Consider the following 14,855-nt stretch of genomic DNA (forward strand, 5'->3'; position numbering starts at 1 on the left):
CGGGCGAGGCAAGTGGGCACCCATGACACTCTGTGGTCTTTGGGCGCCCATTGCCCTTCCCATTTCTGTAGCAGAATGGACATCTGCCACCTTCGTCTTGTCTTGGTTGTACCCCCAAAAGCTCTAGACACGACTGAAGATTAGTCTTTTCTAGATGGGTGTGTGAGTACGACGATAGACTGTGAGAGATGGGAGAGAAACATCTCTCGAAAGTTCACCATTTAAAGCTATCAGGAAGTCTCTGGCTACAGAGGAGGACAAGCCGGGTCTCTCCCAAGGAAAACGGGATTCGAGAAAATGGACTGATCGATCGATCGAGATCAGTTCAGACTCAGCTTCTCTCCACCCTTCTGGCAATTTGCTGCAAGGTGAACTGTGCTGGGTTTAAAATCACACTTCCTAACTAGTTGAACAGGGAAACAGCAGCAGCAGCAGCAGCAGCAAGATGCTTCCAAAATTGTAAAGAATAAACTAAAGCTGTGCTTCAGAAAGGTACCTCAAGACCAAAGAACTTCTGAAGTCAGCGATGCCAGAGTCTCCCAGTGATTTACACTTGATCTGGCGGCGGGGGTCCTCAAACGAATACAATCCACGCTTCGGACGCGCGGCTTGGCTTGGGTTGATATTTAGTTAAAAACAAAAACCCAAATATCTTAACTTGTAAGATGACTAAGTACTGGATGTAGAGTTGCACAGACTAATTGACAGCCATCTGGGACCCGAGGGTCCCCCTCTGGGTTCCGAGTCGGAGACACTAAAGGCTAAATCAGGGCTTCTGAGGGCAGGCCACTGGAGGTCACAGGAGAGAGCAGCAACACAGGAAAAGTAGAGCGCAGGGGCAGAGGAAGAGTCCAACAGCTTCTGAGTGGAATAGACACACCGATCTTTGTTCAAGGGTCAAGAACAGGAACGTTTGTTGGCGCCATAAAAGGGGGGGGGGGAAGCTACCCTGCAGCCCTCTGCGTCCCAGGAGCAGGGCTTAAGTGGAGTGTCCAGAATCAGGAACATACTCAAATGCCCGGGATTCTGTAGCTTCCGAGAGCACCGGGGTTCCCTCGGAGGATAACACCTTTGCACAGTTCATAAACTTGAACCCTGGTGAGGAGCAGCAGCCCGACCCTAGGGCCTGTGGACGCAAACTTCTAAGACAGGGCCACTCAGACACTGTTTGTCTGAGGGATCACTAGTGTGCCGGTTAAAATTTAAGATGCTCCCTGGGTTCGGTCCCCAGCTCCGAAAAAAAAAAATTTTTTTTTAAGATGCCTTTAGATTCCCTGTTAGAAACTGGTAGGGATGGTAGGGATAGTAGGCACATGATTCTTATGTAATCTCTCAGAGGCGCTCCTCCAACAGGCAGTTTCCGTAGTGTAGTGGTTATCACGTTCGCCTCACACGCGAAAGGTCCCCGGTTCGAAACCGGGCGGAAACACTTGGTCTCCTTTTAACCAATTTATGGTTACCACAATGGGGTAACATACCTTATTATACCTGAGCGGGTGAGTTTAGATAAGTAAATGTTTGGTGTTCCAAATGCATCAGTGAAAGGCTAGGTCCCCGGAGCTTTTGGAAGCTTAAATGAGGTCATCCTCCACCAATACGATTAGGTCAGTGTCCTGAGATGGAGAAAATCCCAGAGAGCGATCCCTCCCTCCTTCGGGAAGTCTGCTTTATTGGGAATAGGAACCACAGCTGGTATGAAAGAAACCGCTCCAATTGTGTGAGGTATAACCTTGGTACTTCGTTATGATAGCCCGAGCTGGTGAAAACAGTACCCTAGAAAACCCGCTGTTTCGGCACTAGGGAAAGCTCGTGTCTCTAGTGGATTTTAGTACTGGCGAGAGAACTAAGAATGGGCCTGGAAGAAAGGTGCCACTGTTCGTGCACGGGCAGCAGGTGGAGTGAGCGGATGAAATGGTGCAGGGCTTTGAGTGCCGAGCATCAGCTAAAAGGTGGTCTGCTTGACTGGACAGTGCAGCATCGCGTGAATGTCGTGGGCAGTGCATCGTCATGTGAAAGTCGCCTCAGTCTCCTGCACAAAGCAACTGAGAATTATAATGGCATTTGGGTAAGAGGGAAGGTGAAGATAGACCTAACTTTTATCGTATCCACAACAACCTTCCTACTTAACTGGCAGGGGAGATAGATACCACGTTGTGCGAATGGGTTTAGTCCCAAGTGACTTGACTATTCAAAGGATGATCTCTGTAGACTGATGGCCCAGTGCACCAAACTGAGGCACTCACCGACTGTGTGTCGGGGGTGGGGGGTGGGGTGGGGTGGGGGGGTCTCTCCTCTCTGCGGCTGTGGCTGCTGGGACCAGAAGAAAAGTCACATTCTAGTCTGGATGTAATGGGTCATTCTTTTAATTCCAGCATTAGGGAAAGCGGAGTCTGAATTTGAAACCAACCTAAAAGGGGGCGGGGGAGCTACGCTGCGATTGTTAGCTTTCTCCTAGACTCTCTCTTCACGTTCTCTTAGACTCCGCACTTCAAGGCTGATACCATTTAATGATGCTTCTTTTTTCTTCTTTTCCTGTCACCCTCAATCCCTTCCTTTTTGACACCGAGGAGCAAAGCGTGCGCAGTCCTCAAGCGCTCGGCTTTCTCACTGCTCTCTATTTCAAAAGCCGGAAAGGGGAAAGCTGGTGTGTTTCAAGTCGCTATTTTCTTATGGACACACGCAGAGAACATCTAAGGTTTCTCCTGACCAGCACTTGTGGCATAGGGCCTCCCTCGTACTCCAGTAGGTCAGAAGAAGAAAAAGGTGTTCGGAGGGGAAGAAAAAAAGGAAGACGCCAGAGAAAAATGAGGCTCCTGAGCTGAACAGCAAAGCCATTTACTGTTTACTGCTCCCCAGTGAGGCCGGTTCATTATAAATGTTCGTAAATTTAAAAAACAAAAGCTACTAGAAATAAGGAAATTCGTGTTTGGGACGTCTGGCGATGTTCTAGCATGTGCCCACGGTCACATCGGTTCCGATCTGAGCTCCGGTAGCGTCCTGTCCTCTGTTGAGCCCACTGGAACTAACTTGTGCGTTTTTTGGTTTCCGGTTTCCTTTTAATTCACGCACGCGGGTCGGAGAGCAAGCTTTACCTCTCTCTGGCCTTGGCCATCCTGGCGAGAGAAGCAAAGCAGGAGCAAGGAGAACAAGGAGCCAAGCTGGAGGCAAGGGACTTGTTTCTTATAGAGCTGGGGAGGGCACTTGTCCTTGTGTCTCCGTGGCGCAATCGGTTAGCGCGTTCGGCTGTTAACCGAAAGGTTGGTGGTTCGAGCCCACCCGGGGACGAGTGCCTTTCTAGGGAACATTCACTGGTTTCACTCCACTCTCAACTTACAGGCCATATCTTACTGAATCCTGTTATTCAAAACAGAATAAGGCAAAGCGTGGTTCTTTTCAGACCCTCAAATTTGTAAGAATATGGGTCTTATCTTCCTTTTACAACTAATATCTATTCCTTTTCCATATATTTTTTACTTTTGATCACGTATTTCATTATTACAAACAATAACATCCATTCTATGCACACATCTGTGGTCACTTGTATAAGAGTCCTGGAGAGCAAGTGTTCAGTGGTAGGGTTTAAATTTTAAAATATTGTCTCTTTTGTTGGCTTATTAGCTGTAAATCTTCCCCTGTTTTTATTGAGTCATTATCTTTCTGATTTAGTCGTTTTTTACTTACCACAGTCTATCTTCAAGTGCTGTCGTTAATGGCTACTTGCATTACACATTTTTTCCCTTAAACACACCGAGTAATTCATCTTTACTACTTTTCTTTAAAGTCTGATGTTTTTTAAGCGGATGGAAACAAGAACAGTGGTGCTGTGCTTGCCATTTTCTTCGCATCGTTATTTACAGTGCTCTTCATTCTTCCTGTGCATACAGATCCCTGTGTGCCGGAGGACTGGCTCTTCCTCCGTGACGCCCCTCCCCCGTCCTTTAAAGGCACGCCGTGGATCTCTGCCATCACTTATTCCTCCAATTACTTTTGAAGATTTTTTTTTTCTTTTCCAATAGGTTTTAGCAGTTTAATTCTCTGTGCGTAGGCGTGGCTTTCCTCAAGTATCTAGTACACCAGGCTATTCAGATCCTTAGGTCAGTGGGTTAATAATTCTCGTTACAACTAGAAATTTTTATGTCACTGTTCCTTAAAAATTTTTTTTCTTCTTCTCCTTCAGTCCACGCGGGATCCTCAATTGCTGGTTGGCAGCCGCTCTACCACTCTTTTACTGATCTTTTTTTTTTTCTTCTGTTTTTGTTTTGTTTTGTTTTTGCTTTGTTGTTTTGTCTTGGTGTGGCAGGGTTTCTTTGGCCCTTCTCATTGCCCTGGCTGTGTTGGAGCTCCCTTTGTAGACCAGGCTGCCCTCAAAGTCAGAGATCCACCAGCCTCCAAATGCTGGAATCAAAGGCATATGCCATCATGCCCAGCAAACATTTTTTATTTTACTTCTTAATGACTTCTTGTAGCTTTACATTCCCTAATCTTTCTCCATTTAATAGCTTACATTCTGTTAATTCCATCAGGGAAACTTATTGTCTTGGATGTTATTTTAGGCTCTGGCCATTCTAATTTTTATATGGTCTAGGTCCTAGGACCTGTAAAACAATTCTATAACAGCTTCAAGTTTTTCTTGACTCTTTCTAAGTTATCAGTTCTAGTCCAGGTTCTATTTATTCTCCTCATTATGTGCCATGTTTCTTGCTTTTGTGCACACCTAGTATCTTAGTGTGGGTCTTATTGCTGTGAAGAGACACCATGATCACAGCACCTCTTACAAAGGGCACATGCTTACTTTCAGAGGTTCAGGCCATTACCATCCTGGTGGGTAGTGTTGCGGTGTGCAGGCAGACATGATGCTGGAGAAGGGGCTGAGTGCTCTACATCTTGGCTAAAGGCAGCAGAAGTCACACTGGGAATAGCTTGAGCACAGAAGACCTCAAAGCCAGCCCCTACAATGACATAATCCTCTAACAAGGCCACACCTTCTAATAGTGCCACTCGCTATGAGCCAAGCATTCAAATACATGAACCCGTGGGGGCCATACCTATTCAAACCACCACACCTAGTGTTCTTTGATTAAATACCAGATATTATAGAATTCACTTATATATCTTTTTTGTTGTTGTTTTGTTTTGTTTTTCAAGACAGGGTTTCTCTGTGTAGCCCTGGCTGTCCTGGAACTTTTTCTGTAGACCAGGCTAGCCTAAAATTCAGAGATCCACCTGCCCTGCCTCTCGAGTGCTGGGATTAAAGGCATGCACCACCACTGCCCCATCTTCCTATGTATCTTTTTAAAGTTTCTCGACTTGTGGATAGTCTGACCCTTTTTATGGCACTCCTCGGGTGATTCAGAAGAGTGCCTTGAGGAATTATTTCCCAATATGAAAATATTGTAAATGCCAAACACTCTGCCTGGGAAGAGAGGCCCTGCTTCCTGCAAGTGTGAACATCAGACCCTCTCCATGTAACGTTTCTCTGTGTGTGTCAGTTTCTTTTTTTTTTTTAAGGTTTATATTTTATTTTAAAATGACTATGTTCTTACTTTATGTGTACAAGTGTTTGCCTGAATGTACGTATGTGAACTACTTTGGGTGCCCAGTACCTGATGAGGACAGAAGAGGGCGTAAGGTTCCCTGGGAACTGGAGTTAGGGTTTTAGTGCTGTGAACAGACACCATGTCCAAAGCAATTCTTATAAAGGACAACATTTAATTGGTTCAGAGGTTCAGTCCATTATCATCAAGGCAGGAGCATGGCAGTGTCCAGGCAGACATGGTGCTGGAGAAGAGCTGAGAGTTCTACATATAGAGGGTGGTTCAAATGCTTCGATGGGGAGTCTGTGTTTGCTGATGCTGAAGATCCTTGCCCCCATTTGGTTTTTGATCTATCAATAAAAATGCCAGTAGCCAATGGTTGAGCATGGGGGGGACAAGGAGTTAGTTGCCCAGGTAGGATGCAGAGAGGATGGGAGGACTGGGAAAAGAAGGGGATGCTTGTTGTTGTAAAAATATAAAAAATTTTAAAAAGTAATGTTGGTCTTTTATCCCGCTGGATCCAGCACCACAGTGCCCCAAGATATCTGCTAGATATCTTGGTGGAAACACATCCCAACTCCTCAGCGACCCAGTGTCTCCTGCTGCCGCACACTTTGCTACACCCAAATCGTCACATAAATGAACACACAACACAATAACTTTGACCCAATTGATAAGATATAATTGTCCACTTAAACATATAAAGCCCGGTACCAACCATCCCTTAAGAACATTGATAACAACCTGTAAATACACAGAGCAGAATCTTAGTGTCTACCTTCATCATCCTGCCACGGCTTCTCTCCCTCTCTTCTTCCTGTCTCTTCTCCTCTCCGTTCCAGTCTCCTTCTCTTCCCTCTTCCTTCAGACTTCTCTCCCACCCATCCTTCCTTCTCCTCCAATGACAGGCCTCCTTCTATCCTGTAGATGCTCACAGTAGCAACAGCAGATAAAGCCAACCAGTCATCTGAGTTTTTGGGTAAGTGGCCACTGGTCACCTCACTGACTGGACCTGGGATAGCAGGTGAAGGTTTAGGGGTGCCCAGTCATTGAGTTAGCCAAGGCATTTTAAAGAATAACTGGTGTGTGTGTGTGTGTGTGTGTGTGTGTGTGTGTGTGTGTGTGTTTTCTATTCGCTGATCCGAGATAGCCCCTGGGTGGGTGCACATGTGCGACCAGCCCTGAGCACAAAGCAGGCAGCCAAAACTACCCACAACATCTGCTACTTAATCAGAAGGCAGCCAAGGGCAGACTGTTCTCAGGCAGCTATGAGGAGAGTCAGAAAGCCCACCACCACAGTGACACACTTCCTCCAACAAGGCCATACCTCCTAAGGGGTCAAACATATTCAAACTATCACATGCCCTGAGCCTTCTCTCTAGCCCCTGCTGTCAGTCTCTTCACAAGCATCCCAAGATTGGTGTTCTACTGAACACTGGAAGAGGAACCTCTACCCTCCTCCCTCTTCCCAGTTCTCTTAGAAGTATATCACAGACCTATGAATTCTAGCTATCCCAAGCAGACTGGGGGAGGGGAGATCACAAGGGAAGGGGAGTGGACACTGGAGAACTGGGAAGTGAGCATGGTTGTGACTGGGGTGCATGATGTGAAATTTCTCCAAGACAGACTGGGTTTGCCTCAAAACACCTTCCTCTAGCCCAGCCTAGTCACAGTTCTGCACCTGAAAACTGTAAGCAGGGCTCACACTGCCATTTCTGGTCTTTCAGGATTTGCCTTGCTATCTAAGCATTAAGAGCACAAGATTCGGGGTTGGGGATTTAGCTCAGTGGTAGAGTCCTTGCCTAGCAAACACAAGGCCCTGGGTTCGGTCCCCAGCTCCGAAAAAAAAAAAAAAAAAAAAGAAAGAAAAAAAAAAAAGAGCACAAGATTTCAGAACTGGGGTAGCAATAGCCATCCTCCAGATGGGCGATTGTTCCAGAATCAATACCATGAGCCACAATTCCCAAGCCTTCTTGCTCACCAGTGCCGGGCTTCCTCCAAGCTATGAGACAATCAAAGAGGAGTACGGGGTGACTGAGCTGGGGGAACCAACAACTCAACTGTCATGAGGACCACCATGATCAACATGCCCAGAGAGGTCTCTGTGCCTGAACCTGTGGTCTGGTCCCTGTTCATTGCACTCTTCTTCAACCCCTGCTGCCTGGGCTTCATTGCTTCTGCCTACTCTGTGAAGTATACAGGACAGGAAGATGGTGGGTGATGTGATTGGAGCCCAGGCCTACGCCTCCACTGCCAAGTGCCTGAGTCTCAGCTCCCTGATCTTCAGCGTCCTCGAGGTCATTATCTGCATCATCGTTTTCTCTACCGCCTCTGTGGTAGTCTTTCAATCGTTTTCACAAAGAATGCCACATTCTGGATTCTAGCTGCCCTATGTCCCACTGTCCACACCTGGCCCTCCCCTGAGACTGAGGCCTTGACCCTTTACCCTATGTGTATGCAAATGTTACCTTCACTTATCTGTCCACAGTGGATTCAATAAAGTGCACTTGATGGCAACCCCCCCTCAAAATAAAAACACACAAGATTTCTTTAAAGTCCCTAGAAAGTGCTCCTTTAAAGATGGGTAGGTAGGGCTCTCTGCTCCTCCCTGTTCCAGAGACAGCTGCATCTTCTCGTGCAGTGCCAGCCTCGTCTCATAGACAAGATGGTGAAGGTTGGTGTGAACGGATTTGGCCATATTGGGTGCCTGGTTACCAGGACTGCCTTCTGCTCTGCATCTGGCAAAGTGGAGGACATTGTTGCCATCAACGACCCCTTCATTGACCTCAACTACATGGTCTACATGTTCCAGTATGACTCTACCCATGGCGAGTTCAACGACTCAGTCAAGGCTGAGAATGGGTAGCTGGTCATCAACGGGAAGCCTATCACCATCTTCTGGGAGCGAGATCCTGCTAACATCAAACGGAGTGGTGCTGGTGCTGAGTATGTCATGGAGTCTACTGGCGTCTTCACCACCATGGAGAAGTCTGGGGCCCACTTGAAGGGTGGGGCTAAAAGGGTCATCATCTCTGCCCCTTCACTGATGCCCCCATGTTTGTGATGGGTGTGAACCACAAGAAATATGACAACTCCCTCAAGATTGACAACAATGCATCCTGCACCACCAACTGCTTAGCCCCCCTGGTCAAGGTCATCCATGACAACTTTGGCATCGTGGAAGGGTTCAGTCCATGCCATCACTGCCACTCAGAAGACTGTGGATGGCCCCTCTGGAAAGCTGTGGCATTATGGCCATGGGGCAGCCCAGAACATCATCCCTGCATCCACTGTGCTGCCAAGGCTGTGGGCAAGGTCATCCCAGAGCTGAACGGGAAGCTCACTGGCATGACCTTCAGTGTTCTTACCTCCAATGTATCCGTTGTGGATCTGACATGCTGCCTGGAGAAACCTGCCAAGTATGATGACAGCAAGAAGGTGGTGAAGCAGGCATCTGAGGGCCCACTAAAGGGCATCCTGGGCTACACTGAGGACCAGGTTGTCTCCTGCGACTTCAACAGCAACTCCCACTCTTCCACCTTTGGGGCTGGCATTGCTCTCAATGACAACTTTGTAAAGCTCATTTCCTGGTATGACAATGAATATGGCTATGGCAACAGGGTGGTGGACCACATGGCCTACATGGCCTCCAAGGAGTAAGAAACCCTGGACCACCCACCCCAGCCCAGCAAGGATACTGAGAGCAAGAGAGAGGCCCTCAGTTGCTGAGGAGTCCCCATCCCAACTCAGCCCCCAACACTGAGCATCTCCCTCACAATTCCATCCCAGATCCCCATAATGACAGGAGGGGCCTAGGGAGCCCTCCCTCTCTTGAATACCATCAATAAAGTTCACTGCACCCACACACACACACAAAAAGATGGGTAGGTAGGACAGTATAGGCGGCTCCTCACTGCCCCAGCGGAGGCCACGGCTGACCAACTCAGCTACACTCCAGGGCTTTGAGTTGGTCCACCCCAGCGTCGACTCCACCTGTTGAGCTGCTAGAACTCTTGAAGGAGCTGGTCCTGCAGAACCAGAGTCACAGGAACTCCATGACTTGAACAACAGCAGGACATCTGAGAGGAGTCTCAATGAGGATCCAGTACTGATGGTGTGGCAGACGCCAGAGGCCTCGAACCAGACCAATGACTTGTTGCAATGAACATCTGCATGTGAAGCTATTTAGCGAACGGACACACTGTGTGACACACTGCCGCTTCCAGTGCCACTGCGACAAGAGCAGACGTAATGGAGGTCTGGGCAAGATGGAGAGCAGAGCAGTGTGTGTGGGGTGGAACTGGAGATGTGACAACCGTGATGTGTGTGAGAGAAGGCTGCTGAGGTGATGGAGGAACAGGTCGTTACCATAGGGTTGTCAGGATGGTGGGCGATATCCTGGAGCTTGTGCTCGCCCACTCCGCCTCGGAACTTGGAACAAGCTGCCCAGCCGCACCACTGCCCTGGTTCTCAACAGCAACAGGATGTCCGAGATGAAGAGTGGTCCGTTTACCAGACTGGATTTCCTTGAGAGAAAGACCTGTGTGGTCCATACTTCCTCCAGAGACCGTGCTGGTCCTTGCCCCTTGCTTGACAGCCATGTTGATGTCCTCCGGCTATGCCGCCACTGGATACCAAGTGGATGTTCGAAGTCCGCGCTGTTGTCAGAAACCATGAAGCCCAGGATTTGGACACCGGCTGATCGTAAAGAGCAAGGAAGCTACTCTTGAAGTAGTATCGATGTCTGCAGACGCACAGTTCAAAAAGAAGACCGCAGAAGTGACAACCCCTACCTCCACCACGACCCCCCACAAAAAAAAAAAAAAAAAAAAGAGCCTAAAAAGGGAACCATCAGAGAACTCTTCAAAACTGTGGTAAGGGGGTTGAAGTGTAGCTCTCCGCATCGAGGGCTTCTGGCAGGGGTGCAGTTGCAGAAGGACTCGTCTTCCCTTGAGGGGCCACTGGGAGTCTGTCCATGCTCCAGTGAGTATATAGACAACACAAAATGGACTTGGCTTTTTCTTTTCTTTTTTCCCCTTTCTTCTTTTTCTTTGTGGGCGTGAGGTCACAAGGGAAGGGAAGTGGACACAGGAGGATTGGGAAGTAAGCGTGATTGTGATCATGGTGCACGATGTGAAATTCCCAAATAATTATCTGAAAAATATTGCCAGGGACTTTTTTTTAAAATTAGAGTATAAGATCTTGCAAGAAAATGCACTCCACTTGTCACTAGGGAATACAAGGTTCTTGGTTTTAGGTTAAAAAAATTTTTTTTAACATTTCCAGAGGGTAACTTGAGGACAACTTTGTTAGAGTTTAAGAGCAAAAGCAGCAGGGTGGTAATGTCACTTGCCTTTAATCCCAGCATTCAGGAGGCACAAAATGTTGGGGGAAATGTGCTTACTACCAGATTAGTTGAGAAATGTGTTTCTAGCACATAAAGACAAACTGTTGTCTAGCAACCATAGAGAATGTTCCAGGAGAGGGTACAACCTGCAGCTAACAGCAGCAGTCACACAGCGAGGGCCATGCTTCGTGGCTCTCTATCCTTCAGGCGTCTCAGGGAGCGCCCTCAGCCACAGCTTCCAACGCTCGCTCGCTCATTAACAGTCTACAAGCAAAACTGGCTAGGTTGCGTTTGAATAGAAATCCCCAGTCTGCGCATGCCAGGGGATTTGTAACGGAACGTAATAGAGGCAGAGTAGCAACGCCAGGAGGCTGTGGTGACCGACTTCGTAAAACCATTTTGAGAATACACGAACCCCAGGGAATTAGAGTATCCGAGATAGGAGCTCAATTCCAACTGAGACACTTGCAATCCAGAAAGTCACCCGCTTGCTTCTGTCTCAAGGAGGATAGTCGTGGGAGGTCCTAACCAAGAACCAGCGGCCCACCCGCCTTCCTCCAGGGCTGCTCCCGCCCAACCCCAGGAGCGTCACTGCAGGAGTCACCTCTTCCTGGAGCACTAGGAAGATGTCTTGCTCACTAAAAGAGACACAGTAAACATTTCAAGGACATTTTGAACTCGGTATTTCTGTCAAATCTGAAGACTGTCTTTGCAGAATACAAAACGTAACACAAGATGATCATCGAAGTCTGTGATGGTGGTTGAAGAGATGGCCAGTGTGACAAAATCCATCATCACCAATGACGGGCGTCTGGTTTATTCTGCTGGGACAACATACTTTCATATTTAAAAAGCAAAAACAGCAAAAGAAACCCTTGTGGGATTTGGGATACTAGAAAAATGTCTGTCTATAAAAAATAAACATAAAACAATATCATATAAACATAAAACAGTAAGGATGGCTGTTTTTCTGGGATGTCAGATTTGCTTCATAAATGCGGTTTCTGGATACTTACATTTTGTTTGGGACCACACTAAGACACAATCTTTTCTGGAAATGGTCCCACGAATAGACACCCTGATATGGTCCTAGATATCTAATAATCCCAGCCAAAGTCATGACTAAAATCAATCGTCACTGCGGCTTAAAAAGAGATTGCACAGAAAAGACGTCAAGGCAGCCATAGTAAATTCTAGGCTGTGGGAATACGGTTGTTCTCTGTGTATGTGTCAAATGTATTTGTTTAAAAAAAAAGTCTTTTGAGTTGTGCATGGGTAAAGGGACAGTGTGGGAAACAGATGTGAGACAAGATGTGAGCGGAACGCTTGTTAAGAACACAGATCTAGAAAAGATGTTGTTTCCAATAAAATGTTGAGGGGAGAAGTTGTTGGAATAAATAATATTGGGGAGGCAGGTGAATCACCAGGGGATTTAGGACAGTTCTTTTTAAATTTGGGACAGTTTTAAACTCATCTTTTGTTTTTCATTGAGTCTTTTTAAACGATCCCCATTTCTTTAGATAGATGTTTACAATTTGCAACTTCTGTCCCGGTGCTTCTGAGTCTGTTTTCTAGAGCCAAGCTGCCTGCATTCCTTCGATTCTAATTCTCCTTTCAAATCTCATCCTACTCATGCAGTCGTTAACTGTCCTTATCATTTCGTTTCCTGTTTCCATTCAAGCTTTTGCAGACCCACCAGTGGAACGCAGTTTCCCTTTCTGCCAATGTGCTGCCGAACCTTGCCCTCCCAGTCTTAAAGCCACAAAAGCAAAAGCAAAATCCAGACCACCCTTGAATCCCATGCGCAGAGCTGAGTACACTCTGGTAGAAATTCTGACAAGACCAGAATGCAAATAACGTCGGTAAACTAATGTCCAATATTGCCCAGGAATTGTAGCCTGCACCAGAGAGCAGGCACCAAGGGAAGGAAGGTTCTGCTTAGATCTGCTAAATCAGACACTGACCTGGGGCCACTCAGCTCCAGCTCACCTGAAGACAAAGGAAGGTAAGGAATGAAGTGCAAGAAAAGTGCTCTTACTCAAAGTAAAGAGAGAGGTCCCACCGAGATTTGAACTCGGATCGCTGGATTCAGAGTCCAGAGTGCTAACCATTACACCATGGAACCCATGCATGCTAGTATCCTCCATTACTCCTTGGTTGTATAAGAAAATGCTGTGCTCGCTCGCTTGGGCAGCACATATACTAAAATTGGAACGACACAGAGAAGATTAGCATGGCCCCTGTGCAAGGATGACACGCAAATTCATGAAGCGTTCCATGTTTTTATTGGCACAACAAGAAAGAAAGAAAGAAAGAAAGAAAGAAAGAAAGAAAGAAAGAAAGAAAGAAAGGAAGGAAGGAAGAAAAGAAAGAAAGGAAGGAAGGAAGAAAGAAAGAGAGCGAGCGAACAAGCAAGCGAGCTTATCCTCCATTTTCCTAGTTTTTAGTTTTATGTGTTTTTGTTTTATCTCCACCACAGGACAAGAGACACTAAAGGCAAATCCTCCCAAATCCTCTATGCCTCTATGGTCTTAAAACCAGACAAGAGCCCCCACCAAAAGCAACATGGTCTCCTTTCATTTACCACACTGCTCTGTCCTGAGATGAATTTTCCCACACAAAGGTATCTTTTTTGGGAGATGGGGGGGCTTCCAATCCTTCAAGGAGGCTCAGTGATGAAAGGGTGTCACCCGGGACATCCTGTGCTCTTCCTTTGACAACAGGCACCCATAATGGTTCACACCACCCACCTTTAACAAACATAAGCCTTCAATAAGAAGGACTGGAGGGGTCTTCCTGGGTTTTGTTGTTGTTGTTTTTTGTTTTGTTTGTTTTTTCATATACACATGCATGTTTCATTTAGGTTAAGTTTTTCCTTTAAAAAATGCACACATATTTATTAAAAGAGATAAGAATGGGTGACATTTAAGACTATGAACTCTTTTTTTTTTTTTTTAAGATTTATTCATTTATTATATATAAGTACACTGTAGCTGTCTTCAGATACACCAGAAGAGGGCATCGGATCTCTTTACAGATGGTTGTGAGCCACCATGTGGTTGCTGGGAATTGAACTCATGAAGAGCAGTCGGGTGCTCTTAACTGCTGAGCCATCTCTCCAGCCCAAGACTATGAACTCTTAACCTAGATCGCACTCACCTGAAATCCATCTGTGCTGGCCAAGCCAGAAGCCCGGATGTGACATTTAGGCACTGTTTTCTCAAAGTTGGCCATTGATTCCATTTAAATTTCCTCATCACAACTGAAAATCTTTATTTTTAAAGTAGATACTATCCAAAGGTACCCAAACCACTGACTGCAGGGCCACAGGATATATGTATCCAAGGCCCCCGTAAAACACACAGATAGGGCTGGAGAGATGGCTCAGTGGTTAAGAGCACTGACTGCTCTTCCAGAGGTTCTGAGTTCAATTCCCAGCAACCACATGGTGGCTCACAACCATCTGTAATGGGATCCGATGCCCCCTTCTGGTGTGTCTGAAGTCAGCGACAGTGTACTCACATACATGAAATAAATAAATCTTTAAAAAAAAAACACACACAGATAAAATTCAACATTCTATCTCAAAATAGTAACGTGTGCATATTACAGCTCTCCAGTCAGCCTTGGATTGCTAAAGACAAACCTGTGTTCATTACAGTTTTAGTTAAAATTTCTTTGATCGGGGTTGGGGATTTAGCTCAGCAAGCGCAAAGCCCTGGGTTCAGTTCCCAGCTCCAAAAAAAAAAAAAAAAAAAAAAAAAAAAGATTAAAAAAATTTTCTTTGATCATTTATAATTGAGGGAAAATTAAGGGAATTTTGCATTTTGCAGGGAGGGACAAGAGAGGAATCTGTTAAGTGATCATAAGAAACAAAACAAAGCTAAGTTGTTTGATTTTTCAGAGTGGAAAAATCTACCTAACTGGAAACTAGCTGTTAGTTCTTCCTGATGGGCGGAGTCTCTGCTTTTGTT

The 14,855-nt window shown here is 46.3% G+C and overlaps 4 non-coding genes and 2 pseudogenes across 4 annotated transcripts; 5 read left to right on the forward strand and 1 right to left on the reverse strand.

Moving 5' to 3' along the window:
• The first annotated feature begins 1,356 nt into the window (after positions 1-1,356).
• On the forward strand, positions 1,357-1,429 carry Trnav-cac1 (transfer RNA valine (anticodon CAC) 1). Its single transcript has one exon. It is a non-coding gene; the product is annotated as a tRNA-Val (tRNA).
• A 1,782-nt stretch (positions 1,430-3,211) lies between these two features.
• Positions 3,212-3,285, forward strand: Trnan-guu3 (transfer RNA asparagine (anticodon GUU) 3). Its single transcript has one exon. It is a non-coding gene; the product is annotated as a tRNA-Asn (tRNA).
• Positions 3,286-7,458: 4,173 nt separating this feature from the next.
• Ifitm2-ps1 (interferon induced transmembrane protein 2, pseudogene 1) lies at positions 7,459-7,918 on the forward strand (annotated as a pseudogene).
• A 670-nt stretch (positions 7,919-8,588) lies between these two features.
• LOC120100603 (glyceraldehyde-3-phosphate dehydrogenase-like) lies at positions 8,589-9,194 on the forward strand (annotated as a pseudogene).
• Positions 9,195-12,934: 3,740 nt separating this feature from the next.
• Trnaq-cug1 (transfer RNA glutamine (anticodon CUG) 1) lies at positions 12,935-13,006 on the reverse strand. The gene has a single exon. It is a non-coding gene; the product is annotated as a tRNA-Gln (tRNA).
• Positions 13,007-13,055: 49 nt separating this feature from the next.
• On the forward strand, positions 13,056-13,166 carry LOC120101161 (U6 spliceosomal RNA). Its single transcript, XR_015678626.1, has one exon. It is a non-coding gene; the product is annotated as a U6 spliceosomal RNA (small nuclear RNA).
• Positions 13,167-14,855: the final 1,689 nt, after the last annotated feature.

Source organism: Rattus norvegicus, chromosome 2 (assembly GCF_021556685.1).
Source record: "Rattus norvegicus strain SHRSP/BbbUtx chromosome 2, alternate assembly SHRSP_T2T, whole genome shotgun sequence".
NCBI classification, from domain to species: Eukaryota; Metazoa; Chordata; class Mammalia; order Rodentia; family Muridae; genus Rattus; species Rattus norvegicus.